Source organism: Pan paniscus, chromosome 13, assembly GCF_029289425.2.
Source record: "Pan paniscus chromosome 13, NHGRI_mPanPan1-v2.0_pri, whole genome shotgun sequence".
Lineage (NCBI taxonomy): Eukaryota > Metazoa > Chordata > Mammalia > Primates > Hominidae > Pan > Pan paniscus.
In genome coordinates, this window is record NC_073262.2 from 109,445,906 (window position 1) to 109,471,753 (window position 25,848).

Here is a 25,848-nt window from a genome sequence, read left to right on the forward strand (position 1 = left end):
GCCATGACACTTCAGAATTGTTTTAGAGCGGTGCTCTTAGATGTCATAGTTATGGTGATGTATAATGGAAAATAAGATTTGTTGATTTAGGAAAACCGCATTACATATAAAAACATCCATTTGTAACCATTTGGCTAGTCTGTCTTTAAAGGCATTTGATCACATCTACTAAATCTCTCTAAAACAAAATCTCTCTTGTGTTAGTTGTGGGTCTGCCCTGTAAATCTTATTGGAAAGAGTTAAGATACAAATGATCAGTGAGTGGAAGTGGAACTTTGGGTCATATATCTATGTAGTGAATACTGATGGTATGACAGAACAAGAGCATGGCTTTTGAAAGTGAGCTGTATTATGGAGGCAGATGGTCAACTGAGTATATGTCATTCACCATAACTTAGTCTAAACTAATTACCTAATGTAAGAAACAGATGTCCGGAGAGCCTCATAAACAGAAATGATATATGGATGACTTTATATTGTGGCTAGAATGATGGCAGCTATTAAAATGCCATTGATCTCCAAAAATAGAAAAAAAAGTATGTCAAATAGTATTTTATAATTATTTTTTCTCTCAGAATTTAAAACATCATATTACCAGTAACATGACCCATGCATATTAGTAACCATAAAATAGGGCTATTTGTGAGATTGCTTACTCTGCATAGGTCATCAGGGTACTTTATTTAAATTATTGCTCCTCTGGATGGAATTGTATTCCAGTGACCTGCAAACATAAATGCACCTCTGAAGGTTTCCAGTGCCCAGGCAGAATCTGTTCTTACGAACAATGCAATGTTTGCTGTATCCATAAAAGGAAGCCAATGAGAAAACTAAGACCTGCTCTAAGAGGAATAAAGTCAGCTTCTTAACTCCCAATTTGGTTTGGGAGATCTATCTCCCATAGATCACGTTACTGATAAATATAGTGACTGCACATTAGTCTTAATTTAGGATCTCTGATTTGATCAAACAGAAGCTTATATATTTTAATAAATCAGATCTTCCACTACTTTCTGCTTCCTTTTATTTCACATTAGAGAAGTATAAAGAATGATATAAAACAAACATAGTTACTAACCACCAAGATTTAATAAATGCTAATGTTTTGCCACATTTGCTTCAGATCTTGGGGTGGGGATTGGGGACAGTGGGAAGAACAAAACACTCTAGGGTAAAGTTTGGAAGGACTTTTCTTTTTTTTTCTTTTGTTTTTTGAATTTTTATTTTAGGTTCAGGGGTACATGTGCAGGTGTGTTATTTAGGTAAACACGTGTCATGGGGGTTTGTTGTACAGATTATTTCATTACTCAGGTACTAAGCCTAGTACCCAAGAGTTATTTTTTTCTGATTCTCTCCCTCCATCTACACTCCACCCTCAAGTAATCTTCAGTGTCTGTTGTTCCCTTCTTTGTGTCCATGTGTTCTCATCATTTAGCTCCCACTTACAAGTGAGAACATGTGGTATTTGGTTTTCTATTTCTGTGCTACTTCGCTTAGGATGATGGCCTCCTGTTCCATCCATGTTCCTGCAGAGGACATGATCTCATTCTTTTTTAGGGCTGCATAGTATTCCATGGTGTATATGTACCACATTTTGTTTATCCAGCCTACTATTGGTGGGCATTTAGGTTGATTCCATGTGTTTGCTATTGTGAGTAGTGCTGCAATGAACATATGCGTGCATGTATCTACGGTAGAATGATTTCTATTCCTTTGGGTATATAATGGTAGTTCCATTTTTAGCTCTTTGAGAAATTACCACACTGCTTTCCACAATGGCTGTGGAAAGTGATTTACCCTCCCACCAACAGTGCATAAACATTCCCTTTTCTCTGCAACCTTGCCAGCATCTCTTATTCTGTTATTTTTTGACTTTGTAATAATAGCCATTCTTTATGGTGTGAGATGGTATCTCATGTTGGTTTTGATTTGCATTTCTCTAATGGTCAATGATGTTGAACCTTTTCTTCGTATGCTTGTCATCTGCATGTATGTCTTTTGAAAAATGTCTGTTCGTGTCTTTGCCCACTTTTTAATAGGGCTGTTTATTTTTTTTCTTGTAAATTTTGTTTAAGTTCCTTATAAATGCTGGATATTAGACTGTTGTCTGATGCATAATTTGCGAATATTTTCTCCCATTTTGTAGGTTGTCTGTTTACTCCCTTGATAGTTTCTTTTGCTGTGCAGAAGCTCTTAAGTTTAAGATCCCATTTGTCAATTTTTTGCTTTTGTTGTGATTGCTTTTGACATCTTCATCATGAAATCTTTGCCCATGCCTGTCCTGAATGGTATTGCCTAGGTTGTCTTCCGGGGTTTTTATAGTTTTGCATTTTACATTTAAGTCTTAATCCATCTTGAGTTAGTTTTTGTATGTGGTGTAAGGAAGGGGTGCAGTTTCAATCTTCTGCATATGGCTAGCCAGTTATCCCAGCACAATTTAATGAATAGGGAATCCAAGAAGGACTTTCCTAAGCTCATTTTTCTCTCTCCTCAAGAGCAACTTTTATCTCAAAGTTGATGTATATCCTTCCTTTCCATGATTTTATATTTGACTTCAAGCATGTGTATGCATAAACGGCATATGGAATAAAAATATACATAAATAGCATCATTCCTATACATATTCTACAACCTGCTTTTTTATTAAACGTTATGTTTTCTAATTCCTATCCACATCAATACAAGTGCATCTTGATCATGTGCTTTTTGTCTGGTTAAATAAGTCTTATTTAACTCTGGTTTGGAATTCCATTGTTTGAGATATACCACAATATATCCATCTATCCATTTCTCTATTCTCGAACATTTTAATTGTTTCTAATTTTTCTCTACTACTAACAAAGTTTCAGTAAACATCTTTGTACCTGAAAGTGAAATTACCTATTCATATGTCCATTTTTTTGTATTTTTAAATTTCTTTTTCTTATTCATTTGAGGGAGCTATTTAAGTTTTCAAATACAATTTGCTGTTGTTGTTGTTATATAATGCAAATATCTTCTTCAAGTGTATGTTTTATTTTTAAACATTAAGCTCTCTTTTGTTTGTAGTCAAATTAATCAAACCTTTCCTTTGTAATTGGTGTTTTTGTCTTGTGAAATCTTTTCTTCTAAGATTTAGTAGAGATTGTAACCTCTAATTTCTACTAAAAATATTAAAATTTTGTATTTCTTATTTAAATACTTAATCCGTTTGGAATGTTTGACCATACTGGGAGTTAAGAATTTAATTTAATGCTTTTTTTCTATATGAAAAATAATTAACCATTACCAGTTTTTGAATACCCAGTCTTTTCTTAACGATCTATAATGTCATCTCTTTCATATATCAAGCTGTCATATAAGGAGGACATTACTAGTGCTCACCAATATCTGGCTATTCTGTCTTCCTGGATATCCCAAAGACTACTTCTCAGCTCTTCACCAGGACCATGTACCTAGAAATGACCAATGGCTTGTGAGCAGAAATGATGTGTGTAATTCTGGGATAAGACTGTGAAACATCCTTGTTCTATCTTTCAGTTTTCCTCTTCTCCTGTGTTGGAAAGCGTGAAGAATATATGTTGGAATGAGGGAGCCCACACAAGATAGAGCTACCTGGATTGTCACATCACCTTGTGGTCATCTGTACTAACAGCAGGTCCTGCGTGAGTAAGAAGTTAACTCTGAAGTGCTAAACCTCTGAGATGTCAGGACTAATGTGTTACTGTAGCTTACCTTGATGAATATGCCATGGTTCTGACTGTGGGCTCTCTATTTTCTTCCACTGGTTCATTTGTCTATCCAAATACCATTACTGCATTATCTTAATTATTTTGGCTTTGTATAAAGTCTTGCTTTCTCATAGGTTAAGTCTCTATCCTCCTTCTCTTTCTTGTCTTTTTTTGTCTTTTTATCTTTCCAAATGGATTTTTGAATAATTATCAAGGTTAACAAAATTGCTGCTGAGACTATGATTAGAATTTTATTAAATCTGTGCTTTAAGTTGAGAAAAAATGACATCTTCATTATACTGAGTCTTCTATCCAAAAGCATGATAAATCTCCTCCATTCATTAGGTTTAACCATATTAAAGTACCATTTTTTGTAGATTGAAAAAGCCATAGGACCTGTCTGAGGTATCATTTAGAGACAGGAAAAGATGATCAAGTTCACATAGTGAGTTGAAAAAACAATGGAGAAAGAATAGAATATTTCTGCCTGTCCTATCAACTCTAATTTAGTCAATAAGCTAGTTGTATGAGTTAGATCATGAAAGCTTTAAATTTTTTTAAATTATTAAAAATGTAATTTCATACATAGCAAAAGAATATATATGAAAGATATGTGTGTAGGGCAGTGGTTCTTAATTGGGGGTGATTTTTGTCTCCTAGGGTACATTTGGCAATGTCTGTGGACAGTTTTGGATGTCACAACTGGGAGGATGGTGCTACTGTCATTCAATCAGTAGAGGCCAGGGTACTGCTGACCATCCTACAATTGCACAATTGCTTGCTTATGCCTTACTCATTTATTTTTTATTTTAATTATTTTTTAGAGATGGGGTCTCCTTCTGTTGTACAGACTGGAGTGCAGTGGTGTGATCTAAGCTCACTGCAGCCTCAGGCTCCTGGCCTCAGCTGCCACCCACAGCAAATATTTATTTGAGTTTGAGAACCCTGATATGAAGTGGCTTAGAATAACAATAAAATAAATACCATATCTCACAATCTGGCTTAAAAAATTAAATTGAAAATTCATTTAACCATAGAAGTCACCACTATACTGATTTTTGAGTTTATCATTCCTTTGCATTTCTTTATAATTTGACTCCATATGCATGCATCACTAAAAAATATATGGTTGAGTTTTGCATGTCTGTATACTTTATAAAATGGAATCCCACTGCATACCGTGTTTACAGGATCCATGTATGTTGAAGTGTGAAGCTGTAGTTCGATTGATTCATTCATTTTTCACGGTTGTATAGCATTCCATTGGGTGAATTTAACATACTTTATTTAGTGTCATGTTGATTATTTAGGTTGTTTCCAGTTTTCTATTACGAACAGCATTATTATGTACATTGTTGCATGCACCTTTTGGTGCACATGGAAAAGCTTTTCCTCATGGTATATGCTTGGAATTAAACTGCTGGGCTACAGAGTATATGCATTTTTTACTTTATTGGAAAATGCAGATGAGCTAATATGCATTTTTGTCAGCTGTGTGTAACTGTTCCTGATGCTCCACATCCATGGGACTCTGTGTCTTTATAATTTCTGTCAATCTGGTGAGTCTAAATGGTATCTTTTTTTATTTTAACGTGCATTTCCTAAATTTATAATAAGGGGGCAACATTTCATATTTTTATCAGCTATTTGTGTTTATTTTTTGGTGAAATGCTTGCTTAGGCCTTATTTATTTATTGTTTTAATTTTTTTAGAGATGGAGTCTCCCTCTGTCACACAGGCTGGAGTGCAGTGGTGTGATCATAGCTCACTGCAGCCTCCAACTCCTCACCTCAAGCAATTCTCCTCACTCAGACTCCTGAGTAGCTAGGATCACAGGCCCATGCCACCACCTCCAAATAATTTTAAACTTTTTTATTTTACAAATAGGATTTTGCTATGTTGTTCAGGCTGGTCTTGAACTCCTGGACTCAGGTAATTCTCCCACCTCAGCCTCCTGCATAGCTGTATTTATGTCTTTTGCCTATTAAGTTATTGGTCTTGTTTTCTTTTAGGAGCTTCTAAATATTCCACATACGAATCCTCTGTTTATTATATGAATTGCAAATATCATCTACCAATTGGTGGATTGTTTTCACCTGTTAAATAATGTCAGTATTTTCTTTTTTTGGTTCTTTAAAAGTCATATTGAAGAAAATTACTGTCTAACCTAAGGCTATAAAGAAAAGTTCTATTTGAAACTTTAACCTGAATCGAAATATATTTTTGGTTGTATTTTAAGGGATCTAGTTCTATATTTTCAATATACCTAGCCTATTGTCCAAGCACTATTTCTTCAAAAGTCCATTTTTCTCTTACTAATATGCAAAATCCCTTCTATCACATATTAGTTTTACATATATGTGTGTGGGCCAGTTTCTGGACTCTATTTTGTTTTATTGGTTTATTTATTTATCCCACACCAATATCATGCTATTATGCTATTTTTGTAAATGGGGCTTAGTATCTGCTAGGATGAGTCACCCAATTTTTTTCTCCTCATTATGTAGAAGTTTTTGTTTCTATTTTTGGCAATCTTGGTCTTCAGTACAAATTTTAGAATTAGCTTATCAAGATTTATAAAAAATCTGGTTAAGATTTTAACTGGAATTGCATCAAATCTATAGATTTAGAGAGAATTGATATCTTTACAATATTTAGTAACCCCACCCCACCAAAATTTATTCAATTTTTCTTATATATTTAAATTTATTCAATTTTTCTTATATATCCTGGCAATGCATTAAAATTATTTTCATGCAGTGATTCTGTGTTTGCAGTGAGAGGGCCTCGTTCTATATCAATCCATCTGCCTTGACTGGTATATCCTCAAATACTATTAACCAGATCTATATTTTTAACAAGATTCTTCAAGAAATATATAATCTAGTGATAATGGTTAATAGCTATAGCTACACATAGAAAAGATTAAATCAACTAAACCTGTAAAGAATTTTCAGTTTACTTGAATTAATGTGGGTTGGGATAATTCATGATTCTCACTTGAAGTATTCCCTTTTTATTGACTTCTTCCCTAATCTTATTTCTAGAACAACACTGAAGCTTCTTTTCCATTAAAATCTTCTAACATCATCTTCTATTTTAGAATATCCATGTGAACCCTACTTTTCCCCACTAGACCTCAAAATTACATTAATGCTTTCTTGCCCAATACCTCAAATGATCAAAAACAAGGATGTTTCCCCTCCAAATATTTATTATAGCAATTTTCAAACAGTAAGAAAATTTGCAAGAACAGTAAAATAGAAACCATATACCCACCACCTATAGAAACCATTTAAGGTATTAGTATTTTCCCCATGTACTTCATCTCTCTCCTATTCTAGTATTTATCAATCATCTATTTTGTTGAACCTTTTCAACATAAGTTGCATTATTATGACCTTTCATCCTTAAATACTTTAACATGCATCTCCTAAAAATGACATTTTTCTATATAAACACAATGCTATTATATACCTAAGAAAGTATTAATGATATTCCAAAAACCATCCAATATCAAGTCCATATTAAACTTTTCCCATTGGTGAGTTTTCTACTTCTACTCTTCCTTCTGTATTAGCCAGCATTCCTCTTTAAAGCAGAGGTTTTATCACTAACTAGAGAAGTAAACATTAGTTGCTTCTAAATAGCCAAATTAAATTAAAATGCAATTTCTTAACCTGGGATTTGTAGTGACCACAGGATGCACTTCGGAGTTTTCTGACCCTCTTTAAATTGTATATACATACATACATATTTTGGGGGGCAGGGGAGAAGAGCCATACTATGCTCAGGTTCTCAAAGGTGTCTGTGATACCCCAAAAGATTAAGAACCACTCTTCTAAATGTTCCTTGTTATCCAGTGTGAAACATGGAATTCTCTGTGTTGACATATAGAGGAACTATACCAAATGAGAAATAGCCATATGTTCCATTTCAGAATGTGTGTTGCTGATTAAAAGCCAAATGGGAGTTATAAAATTTGGGAAAGTGAAGGAAAATAAATGCAACTATTAATTAGGATCTAGTTATGATGCTGTTGTGAAGAATAATACATCTTTAGCTTAAATAATATTCAATATCTTGATCATATGTACCATTAGGGGAAAATAGTGACTAAGTTGTTGTTAGTCTATAAAATTAAAACATACCCCAAAAATTAAAGCATTGGCCGGGTATGGTGGCTCACGCCTGTAATCCCAGCACTTTGGGACGCCGAGGCAGGTGGATCACGAGGTCAGGAGTTCAAGACCAGCCTGGCCAATATGGTGAAACCCCGTCTCTACTAAAAATACAAAAATTAGCTGGGTGTGGTGGTGCATGCCTGTAACCCCAGCTACTCGGGAGGCTGAGGCAGGAGAATCGCTTGAACCCGGGAGGCAGAGGTTGCAGTGAGCCGAGATCGTGGCACTGCACTCCAGCCTGGGTGCTAGGGTGAGACTCCATCTCAGAAAAAAAAAAAAAAAAAATTAAAGCATTATCATTTACTGACAGGCACTAATGACTCCGGTGGTGACAGGTTAGCTTAGTTCACACATTTCATAGATGATTAAAGTTAATGAGTGAAGTGTAAGCAGGACTCTACTTAATGAATGTGCTAATTGTTTTCCTTGCTGCAAATGTTAGTGTTGCTTTTAACCACAATATACAGAAGATTAGGAGCCAATTCATTATACGTTATTTAATGAGTTATATTTATACTATATAATGGCATTGTTAAATTCACACAGTACCCTGCTTAATATTCAAAGCACTTTACTAGAGCACACTATTTTAAGCTCAAAGCTGTCCTTTGTCATGGGGAGGCAGGAAGAGTATGCCTGTTTTAGCATGCTGGTTATGAACTCAGCCTCTGAATTCATGCTGCCTGGATTTAAGTCCTGGCTCCTACTTACCAACTGTGTGACCTAAGAAATGTTACTTACCTTTCTGTGCCTCAGTTGTCTCACTCATAAAGCAGGGTGAGTAGTAGTATCTACATCATGGGGTGTTATAGAATTTGGTGAGTTAATGCTTGTAAAGGGTTTGATGCAGTGCTGGGCATGCTGCTAGTCTCCAAAGTATGTTACATGATTCTCAGTTACACTCCTTCCCTCACGATCCATTCTCCACGCAGCACTCAAAGTGAACTTTCAAAACTGAGAATCCCTTCATGCCACCTGGCTGCTTAAAATACTCTGGGGACTGCCCATGGCAAGGGATTGAAATCCAAACCATTCACCATGGCCAGGCCTGTTCTCTAGACTGTGCCTAGCTCTGTGCACTCATCTTTCTCTCCTCACCCGTGCCTGGCTCCTGTGCTCTAAGCATGCTGCTCTCCTTTTTGTTTTTCAAACACACCAAACTCTTTTCTGCTTCAAGGACATTGCCTGAACCCCCTTCCCCCAGATCCTCTGGCACCTCTGATTCATGTGCCAACTCAAGGCAGATTCAGGAATGAAGGCTGCCTTCCCTGACTACCCAATCCCAGTTGCACCTGGCTGCTGCCACAGCCCTGTTGAATGAATAGATGAATGAAATTTTGTGAACCTTCAGGCTCATGGCACACTATCATCACTAGTCCTTGCTTTATTCTATTTTCTTTATAGCTCTTATCCCTTAAACAATGCATAAATGTACACACAGGTTATTTATTTATCTGAATAAATCTGCAGTGATGCATAAGTACCTTAGAACTCAGAATCTCCTTGGCTGATACTGTCATTCTTTCCATATGCTCTCTTGGCTGGTGGTTCTCCAAGTTCAGTGTGTGCTGGGCCTATCTCCAGAGTTTCTGATTTGGTAGGCCAGGGCAGATCTCTTTGGGAAAGTGACATTCAAGGATGAGGCTTAAAGGATGAGAAGAAGTCCAATCACATGGGAGCTGGAGGATGAGAGTTCTAGGCGGTAGGAACAGCAAGTGCCAATAAGCTGAGCTGAGAAAAGAGCTATAGTGTTTGAGTAACAGAAGGAAGGTGAGTATGGCTAAAGCTTGGAGGGAGAGTGGGAAAGAATTCCAGGCTGACCTTGAACAGGAGGCAGGGGTCTGATCAGGCAGTGCCTATTGGCCCTGTGGGGGAGGGTAGTTTGTGTTCAGAGTACAGTGAGAAAGCTTTGCACAGGGGAGAAACATGATCCAATTCACATTGTTTTAAAGGATCACTCGGGATGCTGTGTGGACAAAGCCTTGTAAAGGGGCAAAAGTTCAGTAATGAGATTCATTCTACTCCTTCCTTTGAAGCAGTCCTCTGGTCTACACTGACTTCCCACAGAGCCCACTGTGTGTTTTGGGCTCTAGAGCTGCTATAGAACTCCTTTAAAGTAGGTGGTTGCCATTGTAGCAAACAAATGAATATAGTGTCTGCCTCAATTCCCAACTTGGAGGAAAAGCTTCAAGCTCACAGTCTCTGTCTAGGGAGCAGCCCATGTCTTTTTCTGTGTAGGGGAACTCTGTATTCTGCCTCACCTATCCTGTTGCTCTGGCCCAGGTGTTGGACCAGGAGAGACACCAGGGTGGCCAGAATGCAGGCTGGCCTGCAGTTAGTGAGGTGGCCTGGCACAGGGCTCTGCCTAGCAAGGTTAATGATAGTGAACAAACCACTCCCATCAGACACTGTCTTTTGCAGCAGCAGCAGTAGCAGATGGTAGCAGGACTCGAGGCTTATGTGCAGAGAAACATCATGAGGCTGCAGGAGCCATGAGAGCGAGGTTATGAATTAGAGTCCGAAGTGAGCAGAACTTATTGGCAAACCTAAAAGGCAGTGGAAAAATACCTAGAGCAAAATGGGTTGCTTGGTGATGGCGGAAGAGGCAGAGGCCAAGGCAAAGCAACACCAGGTCCCCAACCTGGTAGAGTCCATTAACTTCTGCTGCTGGGAAGTAGAATGAATGGAAGCAAAGAGGGCCGGGTTTCCAGAGGGGTGCCAAGTCCTCAAGGTAATCCGTTTCAAGCCTGCCTCTTCTGGGCTTCTCTGCCTTGATGACCTCCCTTCTATACATGTCCTGAAATACCTTCCTACCCACACTCATTACACAGAGTGCCCCGAGCCCCTTGCCAAAATGAACCTACACCCACACCCCACCTAGAAATGGAAATTCCTCCTTGCTTACTGGAATTCCTTTACAGCCCTTGGATGTACAACTTGTTGTAATTTAACACTGTTCTATCATTGTTTAGGCCAGAATAATGTCTTCATCTTTAGTTGAAACTTTAGTATAAATTTGCCTTCACAGAAAGAAATGAACACCTGTTGTACCAAAATATGAGAAAGTAGCCATCTGACTGTAAATTACTATAGAATAGCAAAATCTCCCCTAAAATATAATTTTTAATTCATTGAGCTTATGATTTATACATTTTTTGGTATGTAAAATTCTAAAAATGAAATATAAAATATGGTAACATTTTCTCAGAGGTGCAAAAGAGATGCATCACTTACCTGTTTAAAACCACTTATTAGGCTGGGTACAGTGGCTCATGCCTGTAATCCCAACACTTTAGGAGACCAAGGCGGGAGGATCATATGAAACTATGAGTTTGAGACCAGCCTGAGCAACAAAGCGAGACCCTATCTCTACAAAAAAATTTTAAAAACTCATTTATTAGTAATTCATAACCTTTAGGGAATAATCTCAGATCCTTAGAAGGAAATTGGAGGCCCATCTCTTCAGCCTCCTCTACCAACCCATTTTTCTGCTTTGTTTTCCAAAATGCAGAGGTCCTGCTCCATCTGTATGGAACCACCTGTAATGTACTGACCAGGTGTGCTCTCTCATGCCTTGTACTGTTATAGCATGTCTGGTCTGGAAGCCTCTCTGCAACTTCAGTCCCCACTAGTTTGAGTGACTCCCCTCCTTGATCACACTTGGAGCTGAGTTCTTCCATTCAATTGTGATGTGTTCCACTGGGCGTTTCTGTTTACTTGTACATTCAGGGCTAGGATCTCAGCCTCCAGAAGACAGGGACTGTGCCTTTATCTTTCTCCAGGGACTAGCTCTGTGCCAGGGCATGTATAGCATGTGGCCCAAAATAAAGGTTTATGGAATGAAGGAATGAAGCTGCAAAGTCACGTGCCATGGTCTCAGAGGTATGGCTTGGGGTTGCCCCAGGAAGACAGATTTGGTACTCTCAATATCTTTATCACAGAATATGTATACAGTCCTTCTTCACACATGATTCCTAAATAATGTCATGCATGGGTGGCATGCTTCATGAAGTTTCAGGGTTTTAAATACATCTCCCTTCCCCCAGGTCCCACCTAGAAAGGTCAAGTGTGTTGTATAAACCCTTCCTCTGTATGTGGCCTAGATGAGGAGATCAAACACCTCACCTGTCCCAGGAGCAGAATGTTTTCTGGGTCTCACTGGAGTCTGGCTTTGATTACTTTTTAATCATTGGCTTCAGTCTGTGGGAACTAAACCTTACATGCCACCTCCTCAGAGGCATTTTGTCTCTCTGGACAACTTGTTCATTCCTTTATAGCAGCGGTCCCCAACCTTTTTGGCACCAGGGACCAGTTTCATGGAAGACAATTTTTCCATGGTTGAGGGAGTGGGGGGGTTGGTTTTGGGATGAAACTGTTCCACCTTAGATCATCAGGCATTAGATTCTCATATGGAGCATGCAGCCTAGCTCCCTCACATGTGCAGTTCACAGTAGGGTTTGTGCTCCCATGAGAATCTAATGCTGCTGCTGACCTGGCAGGAGGTGGAGCTCAGGTGGTAATGCTTGCCCCTGCTGCTCACCTCCTGCTGTGTGGCCCAGTTTCCAACAGGCCACAGACTGGTACCAGTCCACAGCCTGGGGGTTGGGGACCCCTGCTTTGTAGCACTCAGTACAATTTTACTGATATATTTATTTCTTTACCCTCTCTCTCAGAGTTGGGCATGAGCTCTGCAAGGGTGGGGACGATGCCTGTTCTATTCATTGCTCACCACACAGTGTGGCTTCAAAGGTACCTGATGAGCATCTGCTGGGTTATGTTTGGGTTGAAATACCCTCCAAGTGTCATACTACTAACTGGCATGCCCAACTTTGAAAAATATCACATAATTTCTCTCTCTCAAAAAAAAAAAAAAAAAAAAAAAAAAACCCTGAAGGGTGTGAATTGCTATTACTGTTTTACCAGTAAGGTAATAGCCCAAAGAGAGGTTGACTTGATGAAAATCACAGTCAATGAGAGAAATAAAGACTTGGAACCAGATTTTCTGATAGAAAGCCAGTTTTTTGACTTCTACAGTTATCTTTAGAGAAAATTTCAGGAGTGCTAAACTATGCAATGCTATTCCCAAGGTCACCTGGTGGAAATTCTATTGTCCCTCTGCCAAGTGCATACTAGGGAAGAGAAAGAAAATCAACAGGATGATAATGAAATGATGGTAGAAATGATCCAGCCTATTGAACATGCTGCTTGGCTTTCCCTTAAAGTTGTTATAGTAACTTATTATAAAACAATAAGACACAAATCTTTAATTCACACCAAAAAATAAACTCCCTGTAGTCTCATATGTGTGCCATCACATCTTTAGGAAGCTTTTTGTTAGTTGAGTTGATAAGCATCGACATTGAAGTCTTATCAGTCCAACAAGAGTGAAGAGAATTCAAATGTGAAATTCAATCCGGTCAAGAATTTGTTATTGGGCAGGAACCAATAAAAATGAGGCTCTGAGTTCATTATTCTAGTTTTTAGAATGCTCTGTCAGAATAAACACTAGAAAATATTTTATTTTCAAAACATAATGTTTTATACATATTAGTGTAAAGCACTATGACTCAGATATTCTAGTTACCATATCTAAACATTATGGCAAAAATTGCTATAAGAACACATGGAGATAGTACAAGCTTCTATGAATTATGATGAGCAAATGGCATTGATTCATGTCTCTGTGAATTAAAAGCTTAGGAAATGTCTATAGACCTTTCCCTTTGATGTATTGTCTGCTAATCTTTATAAACAATTTCCTGGATATTCTCATGATAAATTTAGATGTTTTAATACAATGTTTCTTAAATGATTTTGATTACAATTCACAGTGAAAACTACATTGGAACCCAAGGTACACATACATATGTATATATAACTGGAAATGTGTCTTACAACAATACCTTTGCTGTGTACCATGTATTCTGGTATTTTTTATTTTATTCTTTCCTATTTCATTAGTTAAAACAAATTCTGGTCATTATCCAGTAAGCTGACTTCATGTCCCTTTCACGGATTGTGCCCATAAGCTTAAAAACTCTCTTAGAGGGTGTTCTCGGCATATATTGCTTTGCAACAAACAACTGCTACTTTGTGGCTTAAAACAAAAACAGTTTTTATTACATTTCAACATTTTATTGGTCAGGAATTTGGGCAGTGTTTGGCTGGGTGATTCTTATGTTCCATATGGCATTAATGGGTTCACTTGGCAGCATGTGGCTGAAGAATGACTGGTTTTAAGGGCCCCAGATGGCTTCACTCGTATGTTGTTGGAGATGGCTAGAAAACTTGGCTCAAGTGGGACTGCCAATAGAAGGGCCTGCATGTGCCCACTCTGGCTTAGAGAACTCTAAGTAGTTGAATTACATGATGGCCCAAGAATCCACCAGACAAGATGGAAGCTCTATGACCTTTTATGACCTAGCCTTGAAAGTCCCACTGTGTCATCTCCATGGTACACCATAGGTGAAAGCAGTCACAGAGCCCACCCAGATTTAGGGAAAAGGAACATAGATCCTAATTCTCAGTGGAAACAATGTCAAAACATTTTTGGACATGTTTTCAAAACCATACAAGTAGCATTGAGTCATGTTTCTCTGAATTAAGAGCTGTGGATATATCTATGGACCATCCCTTTTGATCTAAAATTTATAAACAGTAACTTCTCTATTCTTATATTAAATTCAAATGTTGTAATACAATGTTTTTCAAATGATTTGACTATAATCCACAGTGAGAAATACATTTTTCATTACAATCCAGGACACACACACACAAACTACACATACATAACATTAAAAATGCTTTATGAAACAATACTTACACTGTGTACCTTGCATTCCATAGCTTCTCTTGTATTTTATTATATTTGTAAATAATGGTAGCTATTACCCACTAAATGAATTTCACACTCATTAATGAACTGTGACCCTAAGTTTTAAAAACACTGTTTTAGTGGATGATCCCTTTTTTCAGTTTAGGCCCAAATTTGCCTTTTCGAGACCCTTAGCTCTTGGAGAGCAAGAAAGTGGTTTTATTATTCTTTGTTTCTGATGCCATTGTAGATGTTCAGTAAATGTTTCTTGAGTCTTGAATTGAGAGAAAGAAAAAAAATAAAGGAATGAAATTTCTCTTACTCTGTCTACAATTTTACATTTGTCTTCTATTCTCTTTGATCTCAGTGTTACAGTTCAGTGAAACTTGTGCAGAAGTTATATATCATGATATATAACAAGGCTAGTGGTGGCTAAAGATCTATTATTCAGTTGAATTTCTTTCTTTCCTTCCAGCCTTTCTTCTGTCCAACATCTAGCGGAAAGATAGACATGTAAACAGAAAACACTAATACAAGTTCATAACTGAGATGGTTGACAGTCTGTCCAAAGTGTGCAGAGTAGGGAGTTATTACTTCTGTCTGTAGTAGAATTGGTGAGGCCACACAAAGCAAAAGGCATTTAGGAGGATGAAAAGGATTTTGTTAGATAGATGAGAAGATGAAATGTTTTCCTAGTGGAGGCGCAACCTGAAGAAAGACTGAGAGGTGAGATGTGTCTGCAGGGGGTCCTGAGAGTCTGTGACATTCCTGTGAGTGTGGAGGACAAAGAGAGAAGGGAGGAAGGGAAGGATGGGGAGAGAAAACTGAGGAGGTGAGTTGGGGCCATGTCAAGAAAAGCCTTATGACATATTAAGTCATTTAGATCAGGGGTGCTCCCTGGTACCCGTCAGTGGCTTGTTAGGAACTGGGCGGCCCAGCAGGAGGTGAGCGGGGAGCAGGGGGCGAGTGAGTGAAGTTTCATCTGTATTTACAGCCACTCCCCATCACTTGCATTACTGCCTAAGCTCTGCCTCCTCTTAGATCAGTGGCGTCATTAGATTCTCACAGGAACAAAAATCCTACTGTGAGCTGTGCATGTGAGGGATGTAAGTTGTGTGTTCCTTATGAGAATCTAATGCCTGATAATCTGTGACTGTCTCCCATCACCCCTAGATGGGACTGCCTAGTTGTAGGAAAACAAGCTCAGGGCTCCCATCAAGTCTACATTATGGTGAGTTGTGTAATTATTTCATTACATATTACAATCTAACGATAATAGGAATAAAGTGCACAATAAATGTAATGCACTTGAATCATCCCAAAATCACTCCTTACCCCAGTCCACGGAAAAATTGTCTTCCACGAAACTAGTCCCTGGTGCCAAAAGGTTGGGGATGGCTGTTTTAGACTCTATCCTGAAAGCAACAGAGGAGTGTTTCATCATATGACACCGTTCTTAAAAATTATAGGCAAAGGTCAGCACATAGAGATATGAACCAATACAACCCTGCCAAAGGCCCTCCCAAAGTAAGCATATGTCTCTTTATTTCCAGCAGAGGAAATTAACAGCACCAGACTTTCTTCATTATTAACATGAACAAATGGTGGCTTCGGTCTGTGATCTATAGTGTAAGATAAGCTGCTATGCTGTATCCCAGGAATACACTGGAACCTGGTTTAGGGACGCAAGGTGGGGACTCAGGATAGCTGAATTGCTTTTGGCCACTCTTAGATTCCTGATCTCTGGTGTGACGTGACACTTCAGAAAACTGGGCCCCAGTTTTCTCCACTGCAAATTATGAAGTGAGATTAGATCAATGATTTATATCAGCAGTTGCACATTTTTTTCTTATAAAGAGCCAGATCATAAATACATAGGGTTTGTGGGCCATATGGTCTCTGTAACAACTACTCAGCTCTGCCATTGTAGCTTGAAAGCAGCCATAGACAATATAAAAATGAATTGGCATGGCTGGGTTCCAAAAAAGCTTTATTTGCACGTGCTGAAATTTGAATTTAGTACAATTTTCATATCTCGTGAAGTATTGTTCTCATTATTTTTTTCAACCATTGAAAATGTGTAAAATACCTTCTTAGTTTGCAGGTTGTAAATACCAGTGGTGGGCTGGATTTTGGCCTATGGGCTATTATTAGCCAATCCCTGTTCTCTATGGTTACATCAAAGTATGAGGTTTCTATATATGCCCTATTTCCTTACAGGAAACATAGAATGGTTTTTAAAAGTTCAACAATAGTATATTTTCTAATGTTTGTACATTTAATAATTTAGTTTTAAACACAGCCAACCTGTATGGATAAGACTTATGTTGGTTATAAGGGTGCTTACTTTTTGGTAACAAAGATTTGTGGAAAAACTATAGGACCAAAATTAATTAGCTTCCCTGACACTCCTACTATGACTACAGATACTTTAAAGAATTACTTTATCAATTCTTATATTGTCACACAGACGGATAAGAAGTTACAGTATTAATATTTTTAAAACTTTTTTTTTAAGTGAGAAAGAGCTGAACAGATATTTCTACATCCATGTTCCGACAGCATTATTCACAATAGCCAAAAGGTGGAAATAACCCAAATGCCCATCAGGTGAATGGGTAAACAAAATATGATATATACATACAATGAAATATTATTCAGCTTTAAAAAGTAATGAAATTATGATACGTGTTACAACATGCATGAACCTTGGAGACATTACCCAAGTGAAATAAGACCGGTACAAAGAGACAAATATTGCATGAATCCACTTAAATGAGAACCCAGAGTAGTCAAATTCATAGAGACAGAAAGTAGAATGGTGGTTGCCGCAGGCTGAGGGAGGGAAAAATGGGGAATTGATGAATGGGCACAGTTTCAGTTTGGGAAAATGTAAAAGTTCTGAAAATGGATGGTAGTGATGGTTGTACAGCAATGTAAATGTACTTAATGAACTTAAAAATGGTAAAATGGTAAAATGTATGTTATGTCTATTTTACCACAACAATTTAAAAAAGGAGAATAGTAGAACAATGAAATAGTTGACCTAGCATCACACAAGACAGAAAGAAGATCGGAGTCAGCTGCAGGACTAGGACCTGGGATAGTAGTGCAGGGCTCTTTGACCACAAGATGACTGTGACAACTTTAATGTCTGTCTTTTGAGCCCTTTGTAATGGGCACTTTGCAATATTATTTCAGAGAATCTCAACTGACATTTTACAGAGGAGGAAACAGAGGTTCATTTGTCAAGGAACCAACAGGCAAGGTTGGGAAGCAAACCCATGACTATGCTTCCAAAGCCTTTGTCTTGACCACCACAGAACACCACTTCCCCGAAATTCTGAAGCCATCTATCTTGGAGTATGGAAGCCTCTGCCACTGAATGCAGGTTTTTCAGTGTAAATCATGGAGCCATTGCTACCCCTGAAGGCGAGAGGCTCCCGTAACTGTGCTGCCTGAGTCTGGGCCCACGGCACAGGACCTGGTGCTGTTGGTTTATGGTAAAGCAGGAAGGTGGTGCCTCGTGCTGGCAGATGATGCTGCGGGCCAGGTTCGTTTGTGTCTTCACTCTCAGGAGCATGGCTAATATAGCCTTTTAACTCACAGATTCCCACCTCAAATGTTTACATGACACCACTGAATAAAAAATATGTGCATGCTCTACCTCCCCCACTTGACTGTAAGGTAAAGGCAGGAGCTGGGCCTCTTTAATATTTATACCCTCCATAAGCTCACCCTGTGCTAGGGTTTGCATCAAGTAGGCACTCAGCAAATATTTGTTGAATGAATGCATAAATGAATGTTAAATCATCTGCCTCCAGATTTTCCTTTTGTTTCCAATTTTCCCTTCCATCTGACATATGCAAGTGCCTCCCGTGTCCCTTTCACAGATATTACAGATGCCCTCAACTATTTTTTGTGTTCTTCTGGCCTGCTTTTTCTCATTGCTGCTGCAACAGACTGAGGGCCAAAAATAGAAACCTCCTTGACAGCTTTGCAGAGGACTTACATTCCTGATTCCTAAGGTAGCAACACTGACTCTGTTGGAGCAGGATGGGAATTTCATGACCTGTCACATATTTGATTTTGCCTGATTTTTACAAGGGATAAAAGTTTTCCCTGCATGGTGGTTGATGCAACTTGCAATCACCCTTGGAAGTTAGGGTTTGGGACAAATAGAAGAATGTCATCAAACAGAGGGATGTCACTACTTGTCTTAAGGATGCTTCCAAATTCTTGAAAAGGAGACAGAATTTCTTTTCCTTTCTCTTTTTCTCCTTCACTTCTTCCCTCCCTCTCTCCCTCCTTCCTTCTTATTTTATTTCTTTCCCTCTCTGGATATCTCTGGTTTATGGCAGGGCCCATGACTCATATGTGTTTTCAAGCCAGTGCATATTATGAAGACACAAGACAAGAATGTGTATAAACACATACTCTGCCATAATGCTGATTTCTTTGGATTAAACTGGGGGAAAAAACAGCAACAGACACTGCCTCAGTCTAGAATTATCTGTAATCCATATACATCAGCACATGGTTTCCAGTATTGTGTTATGGGGAATTAGAGAAGAGACCTGGCTCCTTCTCTCAGGGATACTACAGTATGCTAAGAAGATAGGACAGAGATAGAGTTAATAATACAAGTTAGCATCTAAGTGATAAGTGGGTACTAATAGAATCTAAATAGTCACTCTTAATAAAAATCATTTCCATTTATGCAGTGCTTGCTAAATTCTAGATACCATGCTAAGAACTTTATATCCTTAGCTCTTTTGAATTCCAACCATAACCCACAGCCTCAGTACATAGGTGTGGGGAGGCAGTGAAGTGCAGTGGTTGGTGCCAGGCTATGGAATCAGACTGCAAGGTCCTGGTCCCTGGTGTCTCTTGGCATTCCCTACTGCAGAGAGAGAATATTCCTTCCTAGACATTGAGTCATTGTGCCAGTGTCTGCTACCAGCCAGGTGACCCCTTGAGTGCAGATGCCCCTCTCTCTGTTTCCATTTCCTTGTCTATAAAATAAGGATAATCACCGTGGAGCTTACCTTATAGAGTTTATATTAAATGAGATAATGTAAGTATAGTGCTTAAAACAGTGCCTGACATAAAGTCAATGACCTATAAATATTAGATTTTATGACCGAGGCTCAGAGAAGTTAAATAACTTGCCAGTGTTCACTCAATAAATTTATATCAGAATGAGAATTCACACTCAAACCTGACTGATCCCAAGGCCCTCTGATCTTAACCACTTCACGGTAATGGTTGTTCAGAGAGCAGTAAATCATTATGGATTAGTGTAAAAAGGGGGAAGATTTACAGAGAATGTGAGAGAGTTTGAAGGATGGAGTAGAATTTATTGAAAAAGAAATGGTGACTCTAGGCTTCAATGTAGAAAAATCTAGAGTTAACAAAGTGCCTCTCCCCATTTCCTTTGCCCAACGACTACCTCTAGATTTCCTTTTTTTCCAATGAAGAAGACACAGCAGCTAAAATGCTCATCCCTGGGGATGGGCAAAAATGCTTCCTGCCCTTCCCTAAATCTCTTGCAGTGGTGCTCTGGGGTCATGGTTTCTTTTGTTTTATTTTAGGTTTTACTTGCTAATGTGCATGTGAATTTAAAAAATCTAATATTTTAGCACTTAATTATGTAACTCATTTATTTAAGTTAGAAACAATGTTTGTAAATGTGGTAGGAAGGGTATACCAGCTCTTCTCTCTTTGAGAAAACTAGGATCCTCTCAAAGTTAAGGAAATAGGGAAACTCTGTGTATATATGTATGCATTATTTTTCCATCTCCATCTAGGAACACAACAGAAGTTGGGGAAGCAAACACTCCTGGCATTAGAAGCTACAGGAGACTGGCTAGCACAAATTCAATCTTTGTAGTTCTCAGAGATTTGCAGATTATATTTTACATTTTCTAACCTTAGCATTGACCACAATAAGGGTCTCTCCTTCCTTTTCCATGTTAACCCTTGTAATATGCTTTGGCTATGTCCCCACCCAAATTTCATCTCAAATTGCTCCCATAATTTCCACGTGTTGTGGGAGGGACCCAGTGAGAAATAATTGAATCATGGGGGGCAGTTTCCCCCATACTGTTCTTATGGTAGTAAATAAGTCTCACAATATCTGATGGTTTTATAAGAGGTTTCTCTTTTTGCTTGGCTCTCATTCTCTCTTGCCTGCTGCCATGTCAGATGTGCCTTTTGCCTTCTGCCATGATTGTGGGACCTCCCTAGCCACATGGAACTGTGAGTCCATTAAAATTATTTTTCTTCATAAATTACTCAGTCTCGGGTATGTCTTTATCAGCAGTGTGAAAACAGACTAATACACCTTGGGCTCAGAGTCTTTAACAGACTGTGTGGAGAGAGGATGGATCACATTGTCTGGGGTTGGGGATGGAACTTAAGGAAGGGAGGGGAAGGAAGCAGCCTAAGCAGGGCCAAAGGACTGTGGGAGAAGAAGCACAACTGTGGGAGAGGCTGCGGGGAGCCACTTCGTGCAAACAGAGCAGGGAGAAGGAAGCCTCTAGCCCCTACTTGGGTGAACTCCAGGAGGCCTCAAATAGACTGGGGGCCACGCCCCAGAGCAGGCGATCTTCTGGTTATGCATGGAGACCCTTGCTTGCATCTGAGGCAGAGAACTGACAAAACACTTTTGTAATTCCAAATCTTTGTTTGACACCTTTTTGTTGTTTCCACCCAAGTCCTCCCATCACTGACCCCCACCACTACCAACTGTCAGCTGAATTCCACCAATAAAGAAGACAGGGACATGATGACAATCCTAAACGGATCTGCTTAACCAGCTGACAGCCACTTTTGTTACTAACTGTATCACCCCTCCTGCTATGGTAAGGGGTGCAGGGTCTAAGTGAAATCAGTAGCTTTATGTACTATTCATTTCTCCCCTTTCACCCAACAAAATCTGAGATCACTGAACTTGTCTACCTTACAAAATGCCCTAAAGTATATTTGAACATCTTGTGATGGCTACATTTTGTTTCTAACCTATGTCATGCTTTATCTTCTCTTGCAGTAAGCACTTTATTGGTTTTCATGCCTTCCAATCTACTTTCTAACTGATGCTGGAGTTGTTTTTCTAAACCACAAGTCTGCAGTTGTCATTTCCTGCTTTTCATTGTCATCTGCTTAAAAAAAAATCTTCAGTTTCCTTTCTGTCACAAGTAAAATGTAATATGAAATCTCAATAGGTAAGACATTCTCAAGCAGCCCTGCTCTGTGAAAGTGGGGTTGGGTGCAGGCAGAGTCCTGCCCTCTCAGCCTGTCTCACCACATCTTTTGCCCCCTTGACCTTGACCAGTCCCCGTCCTGTCAGTGGCAACCACAGGATCTGATAGAACCCGTTTTGAGCGTGAGCATCCTCAAGCCCATGGCCCACTTCTCCACTCTCTTCTTCAGCACTGCCCATGCGACTAGAACTCCAGGCCTCTTATTGTTCCTTCTGCCCTTGCATGTTCTCCCTCCTTTCACTTCATTGCTCTTCTTCTCCTCTTACCTGCTGATTTCCCACTCAGCCTTTGAGAAGGAGCTCAGAAGTCACTTTCTCTTAGAGCCATCTATAACACCCCCATGAGAGTTGTTCACCCTCTGTGTCCATGGCTCTCTCTGTCCACCCACATTATGCCATTTACTAGATTGCTTTGCAGGTCTTCTTCTGCATCAGTGTCATCCCTCACTCGGCCAAAGATGCCATGTCCTACTGTGTGCTATGGGTTGAATATTTGTCCCCTGCAAAACTCATGTTGAAATTTAAGCCCCAATGTGGTAGTATTGAGAGGTGGGGCCTTTTAGAGGTGATTGGGTCATGAGGGCTTTGGCTTATAAATTGATTAATCCATTCATGGACTAATGAATTAATGGGTTGATGGATTAATGGGTTATCACAAGAGAGGGACCGGTGGCTTATTTTAAGTTCTGGGATACATGTGCAGGATGTGCAGATTTGTTACACAGGTAAACGTGTGCCATGGTGGTTTGCTTCACCTATCAACCCATCACCCAGGTATTAAGCCCTGCATGCATTAGCTATTTATCCTGATGTCCTCCCTCCCCCCACCCCCTCAATAAGCCTTGGTGTATGTTATTCCCCTCCCTGTGTCCATGTGTTCTCATTGTTCAGCTGCCACTTATGAGTGAGAGCATGCAGTATTTGGTTTTCTGTTCCTTTGTTAGTTTGCTAAGGATAATGACTTCCGGCTTCATCTATGTCCCTGCAAAGAACATGATCTCATTCCTTTTTATGGCTGCATAGTATTCCATGGTGTATAGGTACCACTTTTCTTTATCCCCTCTATCATAGATGGGCATTTGGGTTGATTCCATGTCTTTGCTATTGTGAATAGTGCTGCAATAAACATACACGTGCATGTATCTTTATAATAGAATGATTTATATTTCTTTGGGTATATACCCAGCAATGGGATTGCTGGGTCAAATGGTATTTCTGGTTCTAGATCCTTGAGGAATCACCACACTATCAGTCCACAATGGTTGAACTAATTTACATTTGGAACCAGTGGCTTTATAAGCAGATGAAGAGAAACCTGAACCAGCAAACTCAGCCTCCTTAACATGTGATGCCCTTTTCTACCTCAGGACTCTGCAGAGTGTCCCCACCAGCAAGAAGGCCCTCACCAGATACAGCTCCCTCAGCCTTGGACTTCTCAGCCTCCATAACTAGAAGAAATAAATTATTTTTAAAAATAAACTACCTAGTTTTAAGGAAGCAACAGAAAATGGACTAAAAATCATAGGTTATAAATGACCATTGTTTGTTAAATGGGGAAAAATCATGCACTGAGCTCATGTCAGAATAAAAAATTACCTCGAGCCCATTTATAGTTTAGCAAATTTGGTGAAAGTGAGCATTTTCTTCATTAATAGTGCAGTAAATCAACAGTGCAGTTTTGTCCTTTAAACTACATCATTGAGACAAAATGGACTTTTTTGGCTACATTTTCAGTCAAGATGTCCAGAGTAAAATGAAATGGAAGAAAATGGTTCCTTAGCATTCCTGGGAAATGATCTCCTTCTCTCTCAAGGCTCAACTCACATATTTCCTTTTCCCTGGGGGGGCCATCGTTGGCTTCTCAGTCCCATGTTTGTCTCTATTTAATTCTTCTTCTGATGTTCCTCTCCACTGCATGATCCTCTCCACTGCATAATCCACTCCTGAATTCCCTACTCTGGACTCAATCAAGATTTTGAGTTGAACTATGTTCATCTATGGAAGCAAAAGCTGGGTCCTGTGGTCCTTAGTGCTCTGTCTCTTTGATCAGGTAGTGAAGGATTTGCATCTCCAAGGACTCTTTTTTCCAAAGCCTTAGCACAAAAAAAAAGAAAAAAAAATTATTCAAGGAAAATAAGTCATTTTGAAGTATATGCCATTTGTTGTTTTGACCCACATGAGGAAGTGTTATAGGAAGGCAGAGATTGCTATTCAAAAACAAAAAGGAAAATTATGTAGCAGCTTCCACATTTTTAAAGACGTGGCAAAATTTAATTAAGGGCAAATATGTCCTTGCTAGAAGAGTCCAATAATGGGCATAATTCAGAATGCAAAGTAAAGCACCAAGTGTGATGAGTTAGGTAGTCTGTAACAGAAAATCTCACTTATTTTCTGGTAGGCAGGGGGCTCTTGGAGCTGAGAGAAAAGGAGAGTTGGAAAATGGGAATCTGGATAGGTACAGTGTGCCACAGCATCATGGTGGCAGGCCAGAGGCCAAGGCCAGAAAGTTCTAGTAAGCAGTTTCCCCTGGTTGGAGGGAATGGGGGGCGGGCGGTGGTGGTGGTGGAGGAACTGTGAGTATAGTATTCTCTTGTGTGCACTTTTCAGTTGTTTATTATATCATGCAGTGTTAGTGCCTCTTCATTAATCCCAAAATTCAAATAAAGCCCATCATACACAATGGCTTTTAGTTGGTGGTGAATTATGGAAGCATGGAGGAGAAGGGCGGCTGCACACAGCAGGGAGAGGAGAGAGAGAGCAGCTACAGGAGGTGGGAAAGTAAGCAAGGATCAAAACTTCAGAAGAAGCAGAAAGTCTTGGCAAGAGGATATTAGAACATCAATAGACCTCCAGGGAATACCACAGAATCATTAGGCAAATGCTCTACACCTCCCAGTTCATGAACTGGGGACTCAATCATTTTATTTGAATAGTAAAGGAAAGAGTGGCCCCAGGAAGCTGGGGGACTTGGGGAAATTTGAGCTACAAAAGGAATGTATAGCAGAAGAATGTGCATGCTGTCTCAAAAGGATGCTTTTCCACACTCTGGCAAGGCTATTTTACTACCTGGGCATCTTGATTTTAGAGGGCTAATATCACATTTGTCACATTAAATACAATACAGTATTTTGGTGTAAAAATGTGAAAACATCTTTGTAACTTTGCTTTTGATATTCTTATATATTCTTGATATTATTATCATGTCCATTTTAGAGTTTAATTTTTTTTGGACCCAATAAATTTTTTAAGATCAGATCTTAAAAATTTTATTGTACCTTTTCAAAGCTTGTGAGTCTTCAGCCCTGTGCTCAGTATAGCTAATGGATAAAATGTTCATACACCAGAGTAAGCTCTTTCTTGCAGAGGTAAAGCCAATTCCCAAAGAGGCCTTATCAGCGTTTCTCGACAAACACAGATAATTAACTCACACCAACAAATGCTTGATTTGGACCCTAATTTTTCAAATGGAATTTCAGTAGGCTAATTAAAGTAGCATAGAAATAATTTTTAGTGTAGGTCTTTATCTATAAGCCTTTTGGTTATCAATTAGAGACTTATTTCTAATAAAAAGAAAAAAGCAACAATGTACTCAGTTATTAGTAAATTAAAACCTTCAAAGTAAACCTCAAGGCCTGATAAGAGCCCTAATTTTTTAAAGTGTTCTCCTGTCAAGAGAATATTTAAAGTACAGGTTTTATAGATACTTTCCTTTTAAATAGAATTCTCTTAGCTAATCAGATGCTGAGCGGCGTTGCCTTTAATTTTATCTGGCCAAGCTTCCCTCCATCTGTTTTCCCATAATGCTCTCATTCCCTCTTCCAGATGTTTGGCACGGCATCTCAACTTGATGTCTATTTCTTCTTGTTCTCCTTCACC